Raw genomic sequence first — 17,497 nt, forward strand, 5'->3', positions numbered from 1 at the left:
TGAAGTAAAATTGCGCCCGCAATCGCTGCGAAAATGCAATTGCGGGCGCAATTTACGTAATTGGAATTCAACAACAAAATAGAGAATCCGCTAACACATAATAGCGAATACGCTATTAAATTCGCAGATTCCCGGTAGGCGAGCATTAGCGAATCGGAAAAAGCGACAAACCACGGAATCTGCGAAATAAATAGCGAATTCGCATTTTAATCTCAATCGGCATTCATGAAAAATCGCTAATAGCGAAAAACCCAAAAAACGCTGTTTGCGCGGCGCAAATTAAGGACAACTCAAAGCAGGTGGTAACCATAAAAGCCATGAACTAATTACATTTGAAAAACCGTTGGCCAATCACCAACAGGTTCAGGCATGACCAATCACACATAAGGACATTCAGCAGCAGCATCAGGAGTTCCACAATGCCAGGAATGTACATGCTGGTCAGGCGGCGAAGGCTACAGCGAGCAGCACGGAGGAGACGCAGAATCCAGGACAGGATTTTCCGCCAGCGGGTCACCTTGCTGGGCCAAACCAGAGAGCAGATATTTGCAAAATACAGGCTGAATGGGGAAATGATAATCCAGCTAATACATGACCTTGACCCCCTGATGCAGCACCCAACAAGGCGAACCAATGCGGTGCCTACACATGTGCAGGTATTGTGTAGCCTGCACCTCCTGGCCTCCGGGAGTTTCCAGGGGATAGTAGCGGCTGCTGGGGGGATATCCCAGCCCACCATGTCACGCTGCCTCCACACTTTCGTTGACGCCATGCTCACCCAGCTTCACCGTCACATCACATTTCACACGAGCCAACAGGAATTGGACTTGACAAAGCTACAATTCTACAATGTAGCCCATTTTCCCCATGTACTCGGATGCATAGACTGTACCCACGTCGCCATCTGCCCACCAGCTGCCACAGAGTATATGTTCCGCAATAGAAAGTCCTACCACTCCCTCAACATACAGATGGTCTGCAATGCCAAGACCTACATCACTGACATTGTCGCCCAGTACCCAGGGAGTACCCATGACTCCTTTATATTCCGGCACAGCGGCCTCCACACACGACTGCTCAGGGGAGAGTTTGGGGAAGGACACCTACTTGGTAAGTACACTTTGTCGACAATGTCACATTGCTATGAAGTAACTGCGCAGCACAGGCAATCACCATCTGCTCCTCTCATTCAGGTGACAGTGGCTACGCCCTACGGGAATACCTCCTGACCCCTTACCTCAACCCTGCCACACCCCAGCAACGGCGCTACAATGTTGCACACATAAGGACAAGGAATTGCATAGAAAGGACATTTGGCATGCTCAAGAGCAGGTTCCGCATACTGCACAAGACAGGTGGGGCCATGTATTACAGTCCTGCAGTGTGCTGCCTCATTGTGGCTGTCTGCGCAATACTTCATAACATTGCAACCAAGCGCCGGATACCTGTCGACATCTCTGGCAGTGAATCTGAAGGGGACGACCGGCCACCTGCACAGGTGCACCATGCACGCGGGGAGAACCCAGCTGAAGGCCACAGACGTCGCAACCACATCACAGTGAACAGTTTCTAGGCCACCCTCTTCCCTCACCCCACAAATCACAATTGCATGCAAAATGTAATGATCACACAACGCTAATGTGTGCTGCAAAATAAATATATTTGTTTGATTCACAAAAAATGTCACCAGTACAACTATTTTCTACTAACAGTATTACTCCATACTGCAGTGTCAAAGGACAGGGCAGGCTTATAGTCAGCCTGCGCCTGTAATTGTCTAAATGAGTGTATTGCGCCTCAGTCGCGTTCCGCCCAAGCGCCTCTGAGGCTCATCCTCTTCCGGGGCACCTGTACCTTGCGTTGCCTTGGTGCTGCGCCTGAGTGGCGGGACTAGTGTGGCAGAGTGGCTGCTGACGCTGGATGCCCCCTCACTGCCATCATCACCCCCAACAGTGGTAGGTAGAGCAGGAGGGTGTAGTGCCGTAACCGCCGTGGTGAGGTGCTCCAGGACCCTGGTCATGTCCTCACAGCACTGTACGAGTTGGTGCTGCTGTACTAGTGACCGCCGCGACAATTGTGAAGTGGCATTCGCTGCCACATAATTGGACCTGCTGTAGGAGGCCAGCCGGCTCATGAGCTGGTGGTGGCGCCGGCGTGCTGCACTGCGCTGCTTAGTCATCGCAGCGGTGTTGGCCTCCATGGCTGCAGTCATGCGGGCCATTCCCTCCCCCATACCTGCCATGGCCGCCGTCATGCGGTCCATGCGGTCTCCCACTCCGGCCACATTGCGCCCAATCTTGTGGAGCTGGAGCTGAATGGCACCTTGCTGCCGTGCCTGGCGCTGATGTATTCTCAAGATGCGTCTTTCGACGCTCATACAAGCTAGACTCTGTCCATTGCCCCTCCTGCTGATTGCAGCAGTGGTGTGCTGGCGAGCCCTCCCACGCCTGCTCAGCTGGCCTGTCACTGTGGCTGGCCGCTGTGTTGGCGCTGTCGCAGGCCCAGATGTTGTAGCACCAGCTGCTGGTGGTGTCACAGCAGGCATTGCTGGTGCGGCAGGGACTGGAGGCACAATGGTGGCGGGCCTGGCTGTGGCTGTCGGTGGTCCGCCAGATGCAGGGGGCACAATGGTGGCGGGCCTGGCTGTGGCTGTCGGTGGTCCGCCAGATGCAGGGGGCACAATGGTGGCGGGCCTGGCTGGGGCTGTCCGTGGTCCGCCAGATGCAGGGGGCACAATGGTGGCGGGCCTGGCTGTGGCTGTCGGTGGTCCGCCAGATGCAGGGGGCACAATGGTGGCGGGCCTGGCTGTGGCTGTCGGTGGTCCGCCAGATGCAGGGGGCACAATGGTGGCGGGCCTGGCTGTGGCTGTCGGTGGTCCGCCAAATGCAGGGGGCACAGTGGTGGGGGGCCTGGCTGTGGCTGTCGGTGGTCCGCTAGATGCAGGGGGCACAATGGTGGGGGGCCTGGCTGCTTGTGTTGTAGCAGCGGCAGGGGCTGGTGCCTGGGTTTGTGGTGTAAAATCCTCCTCCTGGGCCTCCTCATCTATTTGCAGCCTTTCACTGTCGCTGCTTTCAGCGCCACCTGTGAGGGTAAGTGGACAATCATTAGTTGCATGTGTCTGTCAGACGTGCAGTTGTTACATGCATGCTGGGTGACATTCCCTGAATGGCTGTGGATTTGCGTACTTTGGAACCTGTCTGACTGCATTGTGGTACTACTACATTGTGGCCACACTACATCTCCCACAATGTTTCTGGGCATTCCCAGATGTGCAACAATGGCATGACTAAGGGACATTTTGGGAGGCTATTTGGTCAGGGACAGTCATAGGGGACAGGGTCGCAGTCGCATGCCACTTACCTTGGGTGTCTTGGGTGGGGCGGGAGGAGTCCAGACGTGTGACGCCAACGCACGCCTCCCTCTCAAGGGTGTTCTCCACCTGGTCCTCCAAGGGTGTGTTAGGAGGGACTGTAGGTCCGCCACCTCCAGTGCCCGATGACTCTCCAAGGCGCTCCGCCACCCTCTCCTTGGCACGACCTCGGAGGTCGTACCATCTTTTCTTCAGCTCCTCAAGTGACCTATCGGCCACACCCACGGAGTTGACAGTGGAGGCTATTCCCTGCCAGATCCTCCTTTTTTCTTGCTCCGGGACCTTCCTGGAGTCTTTACCAAAGAGTTTTTCATGGTTGGCGACCACCCCTTCAATCAAATGTTCGAGCTCCTGCTCTGAAAATTTGAGCTTCCTCTTCCTCCCTGTGTTGTTGCTGGGACCAGGAACAGGTTCCTCTGACATGGCAGCAGAGTAGTTGCAGTTTACAAATCACCAGAATTGCAGCAGCAGCAGCAGCTCTCTCACTTGCTTCCTCCAGGTCGGCCTCACTGTGGTGAATGGGGGTAGGAACTGCCTGCTTCCTGGTTGTGATGTCATCACTGCGCTCGAAATGCGACTTCCCGTTTTCCCGATCTCGCGAGTTTGCGAATCGCAATCCCGACGCGGGTAGCCGGAAATAGCGATTATTCTGCGATTATCGTTAATCGCAAACAGAATTAGCGCCCGCGTGCGAATCGCTTTTTTTAATCGGTAATCTTCATGAATTCGGATTTGCGATGTCTCAATAGCGATTCGCAATTTATCGCTATTTGAGAATCGCAAATCCCGTTTTTCATGAATCAGGCTGATTGTCCTGTTAGACACGGAGGATTATAATAAGAGAATGCTGTCCCGTCTGCAAGTAGAAGAACACTATAGAAAATCCTCTTGTGATGAGTGGAAGAATCTCCAAAGCAATGTTAAAAGAATTTTAGATTTAGCAAAGGAGGATGGAGTAATCTGCATGGATGAGTATTAATTTTTATTCAATCATCATCCAGTTCTACCTGCAATTTACGGGTTACCAAAGGTGCATAAGATCATTCATGATCCACCAATGAGACCTATTGTCTCGAGTCTGAATTCATTAACAGAACCGCCAAGTATATATATAGATGCATTTTTGAGACCTCTAGTGGCACTACAGAAGTCTTACATTAAAGACACTACAGATATGATTAAAAAAGTGGAGGGCTTGAAATTTGATGGCTAGTAACACTAGACATTGAAGCACTTTACACAAATATACCACAGACTGCGACAGTTGAGACAGTGAGGGAATTATTGAAAGACGAGAATGGTGACCTATCAGAGCATGCCTATTTTGTGATAGAACTGACAGAGTTGATTTAAAAAAATAATATTTTCATTTTTGGAGATGACTTATACTGCTAAATCAAGGCTACCAGCATGGGAGCTACCTGTGCTCCTAGTCTAGCATGCCTCTATGTTGGTACCTTTGAAGAAAAACACATCTATAACGAGGCTGCTCCGTTCTATATAAACGTGACCCATTGGTCACGTTTCATAGATGATATATTCTTTGTGTGGAAGGGAGAGAAAGATTAATTGGATCAATTTATAGAGTGGCTAAACTGTGGGGATCCAAACCTGGGATTCACTTCAACTATTAGCCAAAAGTATTGTGATTTTCTGGATATTAAAATACAGAATCGAGAGAATGAATTAACGGTTGATCTCTTTGTAAAACCCATGGATAGGAACACCATGTTTCATTATGGAAGTGACCACCCTGAATGCCAAAAGGATGATATTCCCTTTGGACAGTTCCTGCGAACTGCACAGATAGAAGGGATTTTGAAAGACATGCAGAAAACCTCAAAAAGAAACTAGCAACCAGTGGTTATCCCAATAGAATTGTAAAACAATCATATAAGAGGGCTAAATATTATAATCGCGACTCCCTGTTTGAGGATAATAGAAGAGAAAATCAGGATATTGACAAAATAGTCTTTGTCTCAAATTTTTCAATAATCAGCAACAAGATCAAAAATATTATTAATAGGAATTGAAGCTTTCTGCAGGAGAATAATACAGCGCAAATAGAAAAACCTCTGTTCTCCTACAGAAGAAACAAAACTATTGGGAATAGATTAGTGAAAACATATAAAGAGGAAAAAAACAAATTGCATCAAAGAAGTATTGATTCCAACAGTAGATTAATAGGCACATTTCCATGCAGCGCATGTACTAACTGGAAATCAGTAATAAAAGGTCAAAAGATTGAAATTAATGGCGCCATGCATACATTCCAAGATATGTTCAATTGCAAAACTAAAAACGTTATCTATTTAATCATGTGTCCATGCGGGTACGGATATATAGGCGAGGCTATGAGGGAAATTAGGGTACGCCTGAATGAGCACAGATCCACGATACGGACTAATAAGCATAATGCTCCCCTAACAGAACACTGGAATGCATTTAAACATAAAGAGGACGACATACGTTGGTGTGTCTCAGAAAGAACTGAAATATCAAAAATAGGAGGTGACATAGATAAAAAGCGCAAAATGCGAGTACAGTTCTATATGTGCAAATTTAAGACATATACACACAGCTTGAATAGCCAGGAAGGATGGGAGAGGTTATAAAGATGAAAGAAGAATTAGAACCCTAAAAAGAGGTGTATAATCAACACGATCTGGCAGAGAATGAGAATATGGTATCACCTAAAAAGGGAACCATGAGTGGCACATAATAAGAAACCATCAGAGCTAGGGTAAAAGGCTATGCAGTGAAGAAGACAATATGCCTTAACACTGGCTGATTGACCAAATAATATCTAATAAAGTGGACTAAACACATGAGAACTACAAAACAATATGGGGAAGTGTGTTTACAGATTTATGGTAGATGCCAGAACAAGGGGATCAAAAAAGAGTGATGATGGATGTGTGCCATCATCATTGTACATCGAGAGAATTCGCATAGCCACAGCAATGTATTTAAAAACATGTGGAGTGTGTATCCACTTTGTATAAAAGATATAACCGAGCAGAGCGTTTTCGAAATAAAACAGGACTATTCTCCAGTAAAAGGGAGTTGTGAAGGACCACATTTCCAATTAAAACGCAAAAGTATTTGGGCCATATGTATCAACACATTTCCCCATAGACACAGAATCGGCAAAACCGTTTGATACATCTGGCCCTTTATCGCTTAAATAAAAGAGTGGATAGTCACCCCTCAAACAAGTGAAATTGTATTTTGATTTGGAATATCAATCTTCACTGTCTGTAATTTAAAAAGGGACACGTCTGCAAGAAACATTTGATTCAAATGCGAGTATTTCCGCGTAAATAGAAACTAGGACAAGATGGCGCCCATAGAGGTTCTGACTCTATTCACATATCTATCGGGGCTGCCTGGCGCGAATGTATGATGTCACTGTGAAGTGTAATTAAAACGCCAGAAACTAACCGGTGTTTTCTCTACTCTTTCATTCGGCCAACGAATATTCGGTGAGACGCTGTTGCTACGCGCTTAAAGGAGGTGAGAAAAGGAAGATTAATAGATAGACGTGGTGTTTAGGGGTTAAAATTGTAAAAATAACAAGCCCGTTATTTCTTGGGGAATTAGCTATTGTTAATGGTGTGCTACAGCACCTGATACAGCCTGTGAGCATGAACTCTAAAAACAGCAGGAAAGAGGACTAGCCTCCTGTGTTTAACAAACATCGTTAATTGAAAAATGCCAGATGTGAAGAGGGAAGGAAGCACAAAAATGTGCGTGATGTGGGGTTTAACAGAAAAAATAAATGTAGAACAAGACTGCCCGCATTACGGAAATGATGATTAAAAAACTGCCATAGGCGGGATATAGCGGTTTTTCAAACATAAAGAAACCGCGGTGAACGTTGGGCCATAAGAAATTAAGATTAAAATAATGGCACAACATCCTAAATATCAATCATTAATAACTAATAACAATATGAGAAGTATTGATCATAAATGACTACTGATAAGATGTATAAAAAATCCCAATAATATGAATTAAAGTATAGTAACACTAAAGGTACGCAGGAAATTGATCAAGTAGCCATATAGTAAAATAGGAAAATATGTAAAAGTAGATATAAAATAGGCTACTTGTTTTTTTCTTTACAGCACAGAAACCAGGCACAATTAAATAAATCCCTATCGAATTGAATAGACCATATTGGGGTACAAGAAGAGCCGACTGTTTGCGGTTATTTCCTAAATAGAATAAAGGATTACTGGTGAGCGACTGACATTCTTTATGCAGATATAATTGAAACATGTCTAGAAGAGAAACAATGTTATTCATTAGACTACTTCCTCCATAGGCATTGAATGATTGAAAAAAGGATTTTATTATTGAGAACAACAGTGCCTAAAGAAATAAGACCGGGGAGGCTAAAGATTGCCTATACCGACTTCACTTATCAGGGTGAGTAGCATTACCGAACTAGGAAAGGGTAGATAATTTATGACATGAGAGTTTGGATGACTGAATAATCGGTCTTCACAGATACCAAATTCAACGAGTAGTGAAGCATATTACAGACTCCCAGAAGACATTAACAGGGAACCTATATGAGGCTGAATTTATTTTTTTGATAAAGGTATGCTCAGTAGACTCTCCAACTAAGATGAATGAGAACTAAGCAGTTGGTTGGGGTGGATAATTAAAACAACCCTAGTGATAATAAATAATGAGCATGAGCTCAATGAATATTAGACTAAGGAAAACCAGAGTATTGATAAGCTCTGGATAAATGTAGGCTTATTTGAGCATTATATGGCAGGAAGAATGAATGAGAAAGGGACTAGGGGGCCCACAGGAGAGCACATGATAATGCAAGATAGGAGAGATGCAATGTGCTCTAAATTAAGACATGAATCACACAGCTCTATACATGGGGCTCAATGCAAGATAAAAAGATAAATGTGAAGTGTTAGAGGAAGGACGATTGAAGGTTCACTAAAATGGAGTTGGTATGTGATGATATAAGTGGGACTACAAACTACAAAGGAGAGTATAGGCTGAATAGGTCATACAATGTTTAGGAGATGTTAAAAAAGGTAACTCAATGTACCAGAGTGATTCTGAAAAAATTCTTTTACTTACAGATTATTGTGTTCATTTTTAACTGTCCTGAGGAAGGTGGTGCGCACAGCAGAATCCACCGAAACGCGTCGACAACAACCCTCTGTGTTTTTTTTAATTATTATTATGATTGTATTAATGATTTTGTAAATGTTTTTACCAGTTATGATGGACATTGTGATCATGTATTATTAGGTATAGAAATGTGTTAAATGCTGAATTTATCGCGATCAATGTATGACCTGTGATAAAATAGAGGCAAAGAAAAACAACTTAACATGATGAAATAGACATATAATGTTTTAAATCTGTTTAATAAATTAAATATAAAAGGTACATTCGGAATTGTAAAAGTGTGGTATTTCCAATGAATTTAGCGTCTCCTTGTGGTTCTACTTATATCCGTGTGGTGAGTAAGTGTGGAAAGAATGAGATTTAATTAGTAGTAACTGGTTCATGGAGCAAGAATAACTAGATTGCAAGACAGATTAAGGCACGCAATTTGTGAATCACCAAGGGAACACTTTCATCTTAATTTTGTGATTTACCCAGCTCCCTTTGGTTTAAGGGTTACTCTCTTCTGTTTACACTTGGATCAGAATAATGCCATTCTTGTAGAGAGTAATGGTAAGGTCCTCTCGGAGCGTAGAGGAGGGGGCAATTGAGAGTTTGGTGCCATATGGAATGTTTCTCGTTGAGCGAACCTTAAGGAGGTGTGTTAGGGTTTTGCACCAGGCTGCAATTCTTTTGGAATAGAAGATAAGGTCAATTATGCAAGTGCCACTGTCCATGTTAAATCGCAGGTCGGTTACCAGCATCTCCGGGTGGCTTTTTAGGGTGGCGTGCTTAAAAGACATAGCAGTGGTTTTGGAGAGGTAGGGAGGGTAGACCAAGGTAATGGAGTTTTCCCCAGTCCACGTCAAAGTGGGAAGTGACATGTTGATTTAGGGAAGGGCACTCGTGTAAGTCAAAGGGGAAGTAGGGCGGCAGAGGGGATGGTGCGTTTCTCCTAGGTCAACAGGGCGAGGCTGCTACAAGGGCGCACAACAGCTGTTCAACTGGGAGAGGAGTGTGGTCATCCAGGCACTGGGTATTGGGGAGGTCTTTAGGTAAGCACTCATGGATGCTAGTGTAGTTGAGAGCAACTGTTATAGAGGACATTGGTATATTCAAGAGAAAGAAATGAGGTTTGTAGCCTGTCAATCGATCAAATAGTTGAGATTTCACACCAATAAACGGAGCCGAGGTGTAGGGCGGGCGATTTGGGAATAGCGCCATTTATAAGGTCAGTCACTGCAGGGCGGGCAAGGCAGGTTTAGGATGTCTTGAGCGGTCCCCATTTTGGAGTCAGGCATGGGGTTTAGGGCCGAAGTTTACAAGCTGTGCAAATAATCATAGGACCAGAGAATATTCAAATGGCAGAAATGCACTTTTAGATTAGTGCAATTGTAGAGCAGCCTCACTGGGGGTGAGGATTAATGAGCGGGAGCAGAGGGCAGAGGGGAAAGGCTTGAGAATAGATACAGGGCACCGCCATTTTAGATTGGGAGCCCAGCTCAGGGGTCAAAAAGTCTTGGCGAGGATGTATCTGGCGTGTCTTTGGCGACGCAAGTTTGTGTCAGATACAATGTGCTGAGTTATGTCTCCGTGTGGAGGGGACAGGGCGGCAACAACAGAGGCCAAAGGAATTGCGGCAGAATAAATAAATACCAGCGGCTCAGAGCCTGTGTGGTTCATGTGGGCCTGGGCAGCAGTGGAAATTGCATTTGGAGTGCAGCGGGACACGTCGAGGGGGGGGCAGCAGGAGCTCGAGGCGTTGTGTGTTTGCCGGGAGCCTCCTGAATGCCGGTGTGAGCCCCAGTGAGTGAGCGGAGTGCTCAAGTTAGGTCTGGGGGCCGATTTCAGAGTCCCGAGTCAAGCCGCAGTTCAGAGCAAGATCCCGCCGTCCCAACGCTGGGAATGAGACCAGGCTCGGGAGCATGGGGCGCTCCTCAACCGTGGAGCCGGGCAACAGCGCCTTCATCTTTAGTAAGGGACTCACCGCAAGTGTAGTCGTAGGAGTCGCTCAGGAGTCATGGAGGTCATCTGCCAGACCCCACCGAGCTCAGTCCTCACACATTGGCAAGACCTCCCGGAGTAGCGATAGCGGCACAGAAACTACCACGGCAGCTCCAGCACAGCTGCGGGCCACCCAGGAGGCAAAGGAGCAAATGGCCACAAAATGGCACCGAGAATCAAATGGTCGAGCGGTCAAAATTGGTGCCGGCAGCCACAGACCTCCTCCAACAAGCCGTGGATCTTCCGGTGCAGAGGAGAGAGGGTCTCCGGGCATAGCGACTGCAGCAACAGGAGCAATCATGGCAGCTCCTGCACAGCGGTGGGGCTGCAGGCGAGTCTCTGGGTGCCGGCGAGTCAAATGGCTGCGAGATGGCACTGGAGAACAGACGGTGTCGCCCGCCACAGACCTCCTTCAAGAGCCGGGGGTCCTACGGGGCAGAAAAGAAAGATCTGGCCTCCGGGGTGATTGGCTGCCAGGCCTCAGTCAGGTCCTCCAGGACATGAGGCGGCTAAGGCGGGCAGGGGCTCGCGAACTAGCTCATCCGGTGATTCGCTAAGAGTGGCACCGGGGATCCAGAGGTGCCGTTAGATAGCCATCCCTCCATAAGCGAAGGGTCATCCGGGGCGGAGGGGAAGAGGGGTCAGCCTCAAGGGAGCTTACAGTCAGGCTCCGGTCGGGTTCTCAGACTGCCAGGAATCCGTAGCAAGCGGGGCTCACAGTGAAGCTCCCCAACCGGGGAAGGATCCTGAGAATGGCACCCACACGCCAGGACATCCCTCAGCGCCCGGCGATCAAAATCCTTACACGGGAATCGGAGGAGCCCGCAATGCCAGATCCATGGACTCGTCGCAGCAGAAGTGACTAACAGAGCATTAGGCTCAGAGGAACAGCCGCATGGTGATGAGGGACGTTCAGCGAGCGGTGCAGCTCCGAGCGGTCGATCCACAGGTAAGACGCTTCAGCTGTAAGTTGAGTAGAGGTGCAATCCGGGTGTAGGGCAGGCAGGTGGAGAGCTGATGAGGTGGCTTAAATGGGGAATATAACCAACTTGGTAGTCCCCAAACTCCCTTTGGAGGTTCCTACTCGGCGGCCATACTTGATTCTGTCTAATTTTCTTCCCACCACGACCCTACACTTCCTGTTTCTTTACCTCACACATGTAGGTTCTTTTCCCCGTTTTCCTAGATTGCTCCTCCTCCATTCTACATCTCCATCTCTTGCTTTAGTTCAAAGTTTAATGTGAAAAATAATTCTCTGTCCCCGAAAATGAGTGCTGGTGACCACACCTGTACACAATCTGTGCTGAGTTGCATACATTTGCAGCAAGTGCAGCAAGAATCTGGGCTCATCAGCTCTTTGCCCTACATTGTATCTCACAAACCTTTAAAAATAACTCAAAATCCTTCACTTGAAACATACTTTGGCTGAGACTGTGTCTGCTCCACTCTATTCTGATTACCGAGGTGCCTTGCCCAGTTTCCGCTGAATTAAACTCACTGCATTGTTGTGATACTTATAGGTTTGTATTTATTGACTGTTATCCGTAATCCAACTCCTGTTCTCTTGTAAAGTGATCTGGTATATTTGGGCCACTTTTGCATGATAGACAGGCAGATATTTGTTTGCTTTTCAACTGCTTTTGACAGTGTCAATAGACCAACCCTCTGGAGGTAGCTAGTGAGAATGGGAATCCCTAAGGACCTATTGAGGCTGATTATTGCACTGCATTCATCCACCTGGCACAGAGCCTTAATGGAGGGTAACAAGGGACTGACTATTAAGATTTTAACTCACAATAGCTTCAAGCAGGAGTGTATTTTTCCACACATTAATTTTTGTTATTACTTAGGTTTCAGGGGCGTTATAGGTAGAAATTAGCATTTGAAAAACCTTTGAAATGCACTGAAAAAAACATAGGTTTAAGAGATGTTATAGTTTGAAATTAGCATTAAAAAAACCTTTGAAATTCACTGAAAAAAACATAGGTTTCAGGGACGTTATAGTTAGAAATTAGCATTTAAAAAACTTTTGAAATTCACTGAAAAAACATATGTTTCAAGGACGTTATAGTTAGTAGGACATTTCAATCTTACCAAACCAGAGAAATGTGGCTGTTGTAGTTAGTTTAGCTAACTATAACTTGCGCCCCGCAATGCACTGCTGATGACTTCACATATAACATCCTTCATGACATGGTCAGTGACATCACTGATGACATCTCAAATGACATCACTGAGGACATCATCCACGTGATAATCTGATGCACCTCCTCATACCCCAATATACACTTTGATACACCCACCCTAAAATACAGACTACCATTTTCGAAACCATAGACACACCAATACCAGTTACTACATACCCACTCACTTATTACTAGGTCTACCCACACATCCACTCATTTATTCATACAGTCACTCATATATGCAGTCACTCATCAATACAGCACTATCATATGTACTTATACACCTATACAGACAATCGCACACCGCCACTGATCCTTACAGTTACTCACTCCTAGTCAGTAATGCAAAGAATCAATCACAACCCCATATACTCGCCTATACAGTTATACACACATGACCTCACTTATTCATAACGATACTAACACATACTTACTCTCTTATACAATCACTGATACAAGCACACACTCATCCATACAGTCACTCTCACAATCACTCACTCTCACATATGGTCATTTATATACTATAACACTCACATTTTCTGCCTTTCACATATGTTATTACTCATACATGTACCACTGAGACATCCATTCATTCACCAACATACCCATAGACACACTCACCCACCCATACAGCCCTTCACACAGGCAGTCTTAAACCCATAAACCCAGTGAATCACCCACTCACACATCTATGCACAGAGTCACACGCCCACACCCACCCACACAGACACTGAGGCACCCATACAGATACTCAGACAACCAATCCATAACCCATATAGACACTCATGTAGCTACTCACCAACCCAAGCAGCCATTTACACACCAACTAACAGACTGATACAGACATTCACACAGTTTAGTCACGAACCCATGCATTTAGTAAGACACGTTTAATCACTCACTTATACAGTCAGTCACCCACCTACTAAATCATGCATTTAGACTCTCATACACCCACTCATTCTTCAATACACCTTGGCAATTATATTTATAAAACATATTTAAACTTTATAGAAACACATAGTCACTGGATGATGTAATCAGTGATGTTATTTAAGATGTAATCAGTGATGTCATCAGTGATGTCACTGACCATGTCATCAATGATGTAAAATGTGACGTCATCAGCAGTGCATTGCGGGGGCGCGAGTTATAGTTAGCTCAACTAACTATAACGGCCGAATTTCTCTGGTTTTGTACAAGTGAAATGTCTGACTAAATATAACGTCCCTGAAACCTATGGTTTTTTCAGTGAATTTCAAAGGTTTTCAAATGTTAATTACTACCTATGCCTACTGAGGTAGGACAAGTGCAGAAAGAGGAAAAAAGGTGCAGAAAAAAGAAAGAGAAATGCAGAAAGAGGCAACAGAAGTCCAGAAAGACGAAGAAAGGTGCAGAAAGAAGCAATAGAGATGCAGATAGAACCAACAGAGGTGCAGAAAGAGGCCTTGTTGCAAAGTCATCCTGTGCCCCCAATATTTTGCTGACTGATACTGGTGGTAACTGACTCTGACTAACCAGGCCCCCAGCCAGTGCTCCACTCAAAGATACTTAGAATACAGTGAAAACACCTACATACACTAGGGTACACTGTGGGTTGAGGTACCGCTGTGATTGGCATGAACTCCCAAGTAAGGCCCTGGTGCATAATAGGTCAGGGGGATTTAAACTACCTCTAACTCAGAGGTGCAGAAAGAGGCAAAAGAAAGGCAGAAAGAAGTATCAAAGGTGCCGAAATAGACAATAGGCAAGAAAGGTGCTGAAAGAAGCAAGTGAAGAGTAGAAAGAGGCAAGAGTGGTGCATACAGTGGCAAGAGAGTTACAGATAGAGGCAGGAGGGGAGCAAAAAGAAGGACAAGAAGTGAAGAAAGAGTCAAAAGAATTTCTGAAAGAAGCAAGAGAGCTGTAGAAAGAAGCAAGAGAAGTGCAGAAGGATGCAAGTGAGGTGCAGAAAAAAGCTAGAGCAGCCCAGAAAGAACCAACAGAGGTGCAAAGAGGCAAGGGGAGTGCAGAAAAAGGTAGGATAGGTGCACAAAGAGGCAAATGATGTACAGAAAGTGGCAGGAGGGATGCAGAATGAAGGAAGAGAAGTGCAGAAAGAGGCAAGAGGGGTGCAGAAAGAGGTAAGAGAGGTTCATAAACAAGCAAGAGAAGTGCAGAAAGAGGCAAGAGAATTGCTCAAAGAAGCAACAGAGGTGGTTGTTTCTATCCCACGGTGCCCTATTATCCATTCATTGCCATTCTGCCCATTTTTACTGCTCATCCACCCCCTGCGGCTGCTCATACAGCCCCTCCCACCGGTACTTCATGCCTCCCAGGTGCACCTCCCTCCCTCCTCCCACATAAAATGCCGGCCGCTACGTTGTGAATGCAAGCAGGACCTCTGACCTTGGCCAGGGACCACCTGCTCTCTCCCCACGTAGCTCCAGTCTGCCGTGCTGTGCCTCTGCCCAGGCTGGTAAGTGTTCGAGCCTAGGTTTGTCTCCTGTTTTACTCTCCTTCACCTTTTGCCCACATTGTTTTGCATTTCCTTACATTGTGTGTTCGTTTTTTGCCTTGTGCTTGTTGTTTCTACCCCCCTCTGCCCTGTTATCCAATCATTGCCGATCTGCCCATTTACCTCTCCCCTACCCGCTGCTGCTACCCCCGTGGCCCCTCCCACTGTCGCTTCCCACTCCCGTCTCCCAGTTGCACCTCCCTCCCACAAAAAATGCCTGCTGATGCTGGTGCATCATAGGCAAGCCCGTCTGCGCCTGTCGACCCGACTACGACCAGTGCCAGAAACCCTGGACCTCTGCATCACCAATGCTACAAACCAGCGACACTCCATGTACTCAACGCAGGCCGCAACAACAATTGCAAGCCAGCAGCACCAGCCGACACCCACGGACCCTTCAGCTGTCACTGCTGCTGGCACACTTTCAGCACCGCCATGAACACACTTTCAGCACAATCCACCAACAACAACATACCCGAGCCGAAGACCCTGCGATGCATCCTCCTCAATGTCCGCTCACTCCACAAACACACCACTGAAATCTGGGACCTACTCGATAGCACCACCCTGGACATAGCATTCTACACCAAAAACCTTGACCAATGTCACCTTGGGACCGGATATTGCCATTGCCATCCCCCATGGCTACAAGATCTACAGGAAGGATCACCCCTCCCTCCCGGGAGGAGGAATCACCATTGTATACAAATCTACACTCCGCCTGAGGACATTCCCTGACGAGGCCATCAAACTGATGGAACACCTTCACTTCAAAATACTGACCACCCCCACCACCACCCTCAGGGAAACCCTCATCTACCGATACCCTGGACCCCGCAGACCTTCCACCGACTCTATCATGGACATCATCTCCCCACATGCCATTGCATCCACCAACTACACCCTGCTGGGAGACCTAACCTTCCACCTCAACAACCGAGACACAAACACCACATCTCTACAGGACAACCTCCAGAACCTTGGACTTCACCAGATCGTTACCGTACCGACGCACTCAGTGGGACACACCCTTGACCCACTCTTCACAACAGGAAACTCCATCCCTTTCAGCCACACCACCGAACTCCAGTGGTTATACCATTGCTTCATCCACTTCACCTTCAGAACACACACCATCCACAGACATCAGCTCTGACTCCCACGTAGAAACTGGACCAAAATCACGGATAACCTGCTCACCTCCTCACTCAGCAACTCCACCATGGCCACCAAGGAAAACGACGACCTCAACACCGCCGCCCAAACTCTACACAATTGGATTGTCGACAGTGTCAACACCATAGCCCCCCTCAGGAAGAAGAACAACACACACACCAAGAAGGACAGGTGGTTCACCCCCAAACTCCATGAGTCAAGGCTCACCTGTTGCCACCTCGAGAAGACCTGGAGGAACTCCAAATACACAGAAGCCCAGAACAACTTCAAAGCTACTACCAACGCCCACCACCGGCTCATCAAGAACACAAGGAAAGCTTCAATTGAAGACAGAATCATCACACACGCACACAACAGCAAGGAACTCTTCAACATCATCAAGGAATTCGCCCAACCCACCAGCGAGTCAACTGACATTCCCCCCTCGCAAGAGCTTCTCAACAAACTCAGCACATTTTTCCACCGCAAAATCAAGAACATCTACGACAACTTTAACAAAGACATCCAACACACGGAACCCACACCATCCACCCCCGACACCCTGAAAACGACGATGAAGTCAATCCACTCTGGGGCTTGCACGGACCCCTGCCCCCACGACATCTTCAACAGAGCCACCAACACTATCACACCCGTGCTTCGTCACACCATCAACCATTCCCTGGCAAACACCTCCTACCCCAATGACTGGAAACAAGCTGAGATCAATCCCCTCCTGAAGAAGCCCTCGGCAGATCCCACCAACCTCAAAAACTACAGACTCATCTCCCTGCTTACGTTCCCAGCAAAAGTCATCAAGAAAGCCGTCAACAGCCAATTCGCCACCTTCATCGAAGAGCACAACTTCCTCGACCCATCACAATCCGGCTTCAGAAAAAAAATAGCACAGAAACGAAACAGCCCTCCTTGCCGCAACAGACGACATCCCCTCCCTACTGGACAAAGGAGAAACAGTAGCCCTCAACCTGCTCGACCTCTCAGCGGCCTTCGACACTGTATGCCACCACACCTAATACGCTGACTCCACAATGCAGGTATCCAGGACAAGGCCCTAAATTGGATCCAGTCCTTCCTGTCAGGTAGAATGCAACAAGGCAGACTCCCCCTTTCCTCTCA

At 46.8% G+C, this 17,497-nt stretch overlaps 1 long non-coding RNA gene across 1 annotated transcript; it reads left to right on the forward strand.

Annotated features, from left to right (window-relative positions):
• The first annotated feature begins 6,792 nt into the window (after positions 1–6,792).
• Positions 6,793–8,792, forward strand: LOC144825056 (uncharacterized). The gene is made up of 4 exons (XR_013609251.1): positions 6,793–6,886; positions 7,501–7,613; positions 7,701–7,804; positions 8,488–8,792. It is a non-coding gene; the product is annotated as an uncharacterized LOC144825056 (long non-coding RNA).
• The last annotated feature ends 8,705 nt before the right edge of the window (positions 8,793–17,497 follow it).

The sequence above is a fragment of the Lissotriton helveticus genome, chromosome 3_1 (genome assembly GCF_964261635.1).
Source record: "Lissotriton helveticus chromosome 3_1, aLisHel1.1, whole genome shotgun sequence".
Taxonomy (NCBI): Eukaryota; Metazoa; Chordata; class Amphibia; order Caudata; family Salamandridae; genus Lissotriton; species Lissotriton helveticus.